General features: G+C 43.2%; 1 protein-coding gene across 1 annotated transcript in view; it reads left to right on the top strand.

Moving 5' to 3' along the window:
- The first annotated feature begins 466 nt into the window (after positions 1–466).
- Positions 467–5,705, top strand: part of CBX1 (chromobox homolog 1) — an 18,555-nt gene continuing 13,316 nt past the window's right edge. Inside the window, exon 1 of the mRNA XM_005861943.2 lies at positions 467–629. The gene's annotated coding sequence lies outside the window, so the exon portion shown is untranslated. The remainder of the gene's footprint in view (positions 630–5,705) is intronic.

Here is a 5,705-nt window from a genome sequence, read left to right as displayed (position 1 = left end):
CTCTTTTGTTCGGCTAAGGAGAGGGCCGTTGGCTTGGGCCTGCGGTACGCCGCTTCAGTGAGGGGCTAGACCGCGGCCACCCGGCCTGTTGCTTTTCTGGGCGCCACTCCTCCGGCCCCCCCGACGGGACGCGCCAGTAGCGCAGCACCGATTCCTCTCCTGCTCTTGGGCGCTGCTCTGAGCAGCGTCACCCTTTATACCAGAAAACTGGCGGGCACTATGGGGAAAAAACAAAACAAGAAGAAAGTGGAGGAGGTGCTAGAAGAGGAGGAAGAGGAATATGTGTCGGACGGCGAGCGCCGGAGGGATGAAGGGGGCGGGGCGGCGCATTCCGAGGCGGACGTTGGAGAGGTTCGGCGTGGGCCTAGCTCTCCCGGGTCGCTCGCTCTTCGCGCCCTGGGTAGACCCAGGCAGTGTTACCTGGACTGGGTGGGCGGCTGCAGGATTGCGCTGGAGAGGAGGGACGTGGTGGAAATCGGGGAACGGGACAGGCCGGGCAGCCTGAATGCTTGGGCATTAACGCGTTTGGAGGGTTCACAACGGCGAGAACCGAGGCTCAGAAGTGTAACCTGAGAACTTGGGGGTCTGGTCGGGGCTCCCAGAGGAATTCCGCTTGCAAGTAACTTGGAGTAAGTTGTAAGGGGGTGCTGCGCGGCCCAAGGTGCGGAGGGATGGGTGAGCAAACTGGTACATGCGATACATTGGGAAGGGGGCGAGGAGGAGGAGTTATTTGCCTGCCTTGGCTCTCGAGGCGGAAAGAGCCGTGAGCGCAGACAGGGGAGGTTTCGAGGGTGAATCCGTAAGGTCTTGAAGATGAAAGGGGAGACCTGGCTGCCCTTCCGTCCGGGTGGGTCGCGTGGGGAGGCCGTAGAAACGATGTGTGAAGGAAGGATGGTCGGCGCACGCATTCTTCGCTCTTCCAGGCTTTCTGCTGCCTTCACTCCATGGCTCATTGGGAAGTGAAAAGTTCAAGTGCAGCTCTTTCAACTTTGATTCAGAGTTCGTTTCTTAACGTTTTTATCTGGGATTGTTACTGGTCGGCCACACAGGTCAGCGAAATGGTAGGAATATGTAGATGAGCTGACATTTAAGGGGTTACTATGTTACAGTTTGAGGGATGTGGGGAATTGGGAGACAGAGAGGGAAAAGTTCCTTAGATCGTCCCACCCCCGCCCCTTGGGCTCTTTGTGTGTGTGGTTTTTTTGTTTGTTTGTTTGTTTGTTTTTAGCCAGCCTTGTTGTTGGGAAGTTTGACTACAGAGTGAGCAGTACTTTACCTCCTTTTCTGAGCTTCAAATGAAGGTTTTTAAAATGAATTTGTATAATATTTGGGCATATATTGGTTTAACTCAATTGAACCGAAGCTGATTCAAAGATCAGTTACACTAGAAGGTCCGGCCCAGAGGAGATAGCCTCCTCAGTTACGGGAAGAATCATGGCAGCAGTTTGAAATAGTCCTGGAAGGCCCGTGGCTGTGGAATAGATGCGTGAGTACAATTGGGAAAGTAGTGCTTTTAGACATTTACATAGGAAGTGGTATGATTGAAGGACACCTTGTTGGAATCAGTTGCCCCTTAATAAAACATTAGGAGTGTTAAGGATCTTCAGTCATTTCTAACTTTCCTTGTGGTTCTGTTCTTTTCCCATTGGATGCTGTAGCCTAAATTGTTTTCTTTATCATTAAAAAATGTAAATAGTGTGTAGCCAGGTGCTTCTAGTTTCTTGATTAAAGAAGACCAAGCAAGGATACCCTAGTCTTCTGTATTTTTGACTACAGGATACTAAAAATTTTCTAACCATACATGGAAAGAAAAGAAGCAACCATTATATCTTCCAGTACCCATTTTAGTGAGTAGGAAAATGTTTCTTTCTGAGTTCACACCATTTAAAACGGGAATTGATACATTTTTGTCATTTTCTAGTAATTTATATTTCAAAATTTCCCTTTTTCGTATTCTATCTCTGGTGATATAACAGATTTTGCGTTAGACTTGATAGGTTTTTCACTTCATAATAATAATAATAGCCATTCCCTTTAATAATAACCCACACATTGAAGGCCTAATAGAACTATGGTATTTGAATGGTTAGTGTCAGTAATCTGGTTTTATTGTGTTAACTGTGAATGCTTTGGTCTCTGCTTTTAATTCCAACTTAGTCATAATTCTGGTGTAGCTTTCTAATAACTTGTTTCATTTTAAAGAAAAATATTTGCTTCATATATAGCTGTTCTGATATTTGCAGATCCCTGTGGCCTCTCAACCCAAATCTATAGTTTCATTCATATCTACATACTATAAAGGGGTTACCCAAGTTTCTAATTACATCTCAGATAATATTCTAATTTTATTCAGACATCAGTATTTTAGTCCTAGATCCTAGAATTAGAAGGCAGAGATTCCTTTAAAAAATAAAATCGTTGCCCTGGCTGGTTTGGCTCACTGGATGGAGCATCGGCCTGGGGACTGAAGGATCCTGGGTTCCATTCCGGTCAAGGGCATGTACCTTGGTTGCAGGCACATCCCCAGTAGGGGGTTTACAGGAGGCAGCTGATCGATGTTTCTCTCTCATCAATGTTTCTAACTCTCTATTCCTCTCCCTTCCTCTCTGTAAAAAAAATAAATAAAATATATTAAAAAATAAATAAATAAAATAAAATCCTTGTTCACTGGATATGTGGCACAAGTTCTTGTTTTCTGCTCAGTAAAGTTTTCCGTCTGGAAAGCATTTGCCTTACAAACAGCCACAGCTAACAGACTAAAAGCAGTTTGGAAACATGAATCAGGAGGACTACAAACTGAATATACTACACATGCCTTCACCTGCCTTTTGATGACGTATATAGTTGCTAATGCTCAGCAAAGGTACTTCTTCCTTGTTTTCCATTTAGGGTTAGTAGGTTAGGTGTATCTTGTTGATCATTCCCTAAAAAGCTTACAGCTTTGGACTTCTGTTCCCTGATTATCTGAGTCTGAGACATTCATCTTTATTGCCCATGTAGGGTTCAACACCTTACATGGCACCAGACCTACCTTTGAGTGTCTTAAGTGGAAATAGAAACAGAATGCTTTGGGAAATGCAAGGAAAAGAGAAATAATATTCAGCTTGGTTGGGTAGGGAAATAATACTTCATTTGGTTTAGCTTATAATATTTAGCTTCTTAATAGTGAGCAAGGCCATGCATGGAGAAACGTGCAGGATATGTTCAGGTTATGGTTTTCTGTTTTGTATTGTTTTTTAAATATATTGATTCAGAGAGGAAGGGAGAGAGAAACATCAATGTTGAGAGAGAATCATTAATTAGCTGCCTCTTGCATGCCCTGAGAATCAAGCCCACAAACCGGGCATGTGCCCTGACTAGGAATCAAACGGTGACCTTCAGGTTCATAGGTCGATGTTCAACCCCTGAGACATTCAACCACTGAGCCATGCCAGCTAGACTGGTTTTCTGTTTTGACAGCAGTGTAGGTTTTATGAGGGAAACAGTAGTATAGAATGGTAGGAACCAAAAGATGTTAGATGTTAAATACTGTGGAGTTTGGACTTTAAGGAGGAAGAGGCCTTGTACACCAGGAACCGAACCGCATCCTCCTGGTTCATAGGCCGATGCTAAACCACTGAGCCACACAATCTGGGCTTACCTTTTTATATTTTACTAGAGGCTCGGTGCACGAGAATCATGCATTGGCGGGGGGAGGGCCAGCATGACATCGTGTCCCTCAGCCCAGCCTGCTCCCTCTCACAGTCAGGGAGCCCTGGGAGCCCTCATAGCCTTAAGCAAAGACTGAGGGGGAGTGCCCTGACCACCAGGAGGAAGCTCCTATGTTGAGCATCTGCCCCCAGGTGGTCAGTGCACATCATAACAGCTGGTTGTTCCGCCCATTGGTCGATTTGCATATTACCCTTTTATTATATAGGACGATTTGCATATTACCCTTTTATTATATAGAATTTTTAGGTCCTGGCCTTGTGTCTTACTATTGGGGACTTTGGGAAATTTTCTTTGCTTCAGTAAGCCTTAGTTTCCTCATTTGTGAAACAGGCTTAAAAGAGTTGTTCTGAGGATTGAATTAAGTGCCTTTATATGCATTAAGTGTTAAGTATTCAATAAGTGTTAGTTGTTATTATGTTATTGTCACTTAGCCTTAAGGGATTCGCAAAAGCCTGTACTTCTTGGGTGTCCTTATATTCTGCTAGCCTGACCAAACAGCTCCATTTGCCAGGTTCTGAGAGGGTTCCTGTGATGTGGAATTTACTTGGTCACCCTATATTCCACCCAGGTTCTTAGTAAATGCTGATTGATTTGATTTGGTTTTTTAAATAGATAGTATTAAAAGCTAGTAGAGCTGTAGATATAAACTTTTATAGCTATTAATTGACTAGGTCTTAAACCTAAGCTAGAGGGGGAGGGAAAACAAGGAATGGAAAAAGAGACTAGATGAAAGAAAGGATGAAGTGGGTAGTGGTGCGCACAATAATGATCACCTGGTCACTGCCTACCACTCCCCTCAGTCTAGCCCAGGGGTGGGCAAACTTTTTGACTCGAGGGCCACAATGGGTTCTTAAACTGGACCGGAGGGCCGGAACAAAAGCATGGATGGAGTGTTTGTGTGAACTAATATAAATTCAAAGTAAACATCATTACATAAAAGGGTACGGTCTTTTTTTTTTTTTTTTAGTTTTATTCATTTCAAACGGGCCGGATCCGGCCCGCGGGCCGTAGTTTGTGAACGGCTGGTCTAGCTCTTTCTTATCTGGCCATGTTTGTATTCCTCATAAAGCAAGCTCTACTTACCTTAGGACTTTGAGCCAACTATTCCCTAAACTTGGTGTATTTTTCTGATTTTTGCTGAGTTGTCTCGTCATTCGGTTCTCTTTAAATGTTACTTAATCTAAAGGTATTTTTAACTAATTTTGTTTTAGATGATCTTTTTAATTTTTTAATGTTAAATACAATTACTATTTGTTTTATTATTATTTTAAAGATCTTTCTTTATTGTTGAAAGTATTACATTTGTCCCTTTTTTTCTCCCATTGACTCCTTATAGCCCACCCCCATCCCCTGTCCCAGGCCCACCCTATTATCTGTGTCCATGAGGTCCAAGTTCATAACTTGTATATGCATACAAGTCCTTTGATGGATCTCTTCCTACCCACCCCACCTTCCCTCTGAGATTCAAAATTCTGTTCCAGGCTTCTTTGTCTCTGGACCTATTTTGTTCAACAGTTTATTATGTTCACTAGATTCCACATATGAGTGAGATCATGTGATACTTGTCTTTCTCTGGCTTATTTCGTTTAGCCAAATAATCTCAGGGTCCTTACATGCTGTCTCAAAGGGTAAGAGATCCTTTTTTTTTTTTAACTCTTGCATAGTATTCCATGGTGTAAATGTACCACAGCTTTTTTAGCCACTCATGTACTGATGGGCACTTGTGCTGTTTTCAGATCTTAGCTATTATAACTTGTGCTGCTATGAACATAGGGGTGCATACATTCTTTCTGATTGGTGTTTCAGGTTTCTTAGGATATATTCCTAGAATTGGGATCACTGGATCAAAGAGCAGTTCCATACTTAATTTTTTGAGTAAACTCCATACTGTTTTCCATAATGGCTGCACCAGTCTGCATTCCCACCAGCCGTGTACTAGGGTTCCCTTTTCTCCACATCCTCGCCAGCACTTGTCATTTGTTGATTTGTTGATG

This window comes from Myotis brandtii, unplaced genomic scaffold (genome assembly GCF_000412655.1).
Source record: "Myotis brandtii unplaced genomic scaffold, ASM41265v1 scaffold157, whole genome shotgun sequence".
Taxonomy (NCBI): Eukaryota; Metazoa; Chordata; class Mammalia; order Chiroptera; family Vespertilionidae; genus Myotis; species Myotis brandtii.
Note: the sequence above shows the minus strand (reverse complement) of the source record. Positions and strands in the feature narration are given on the sequence as shown.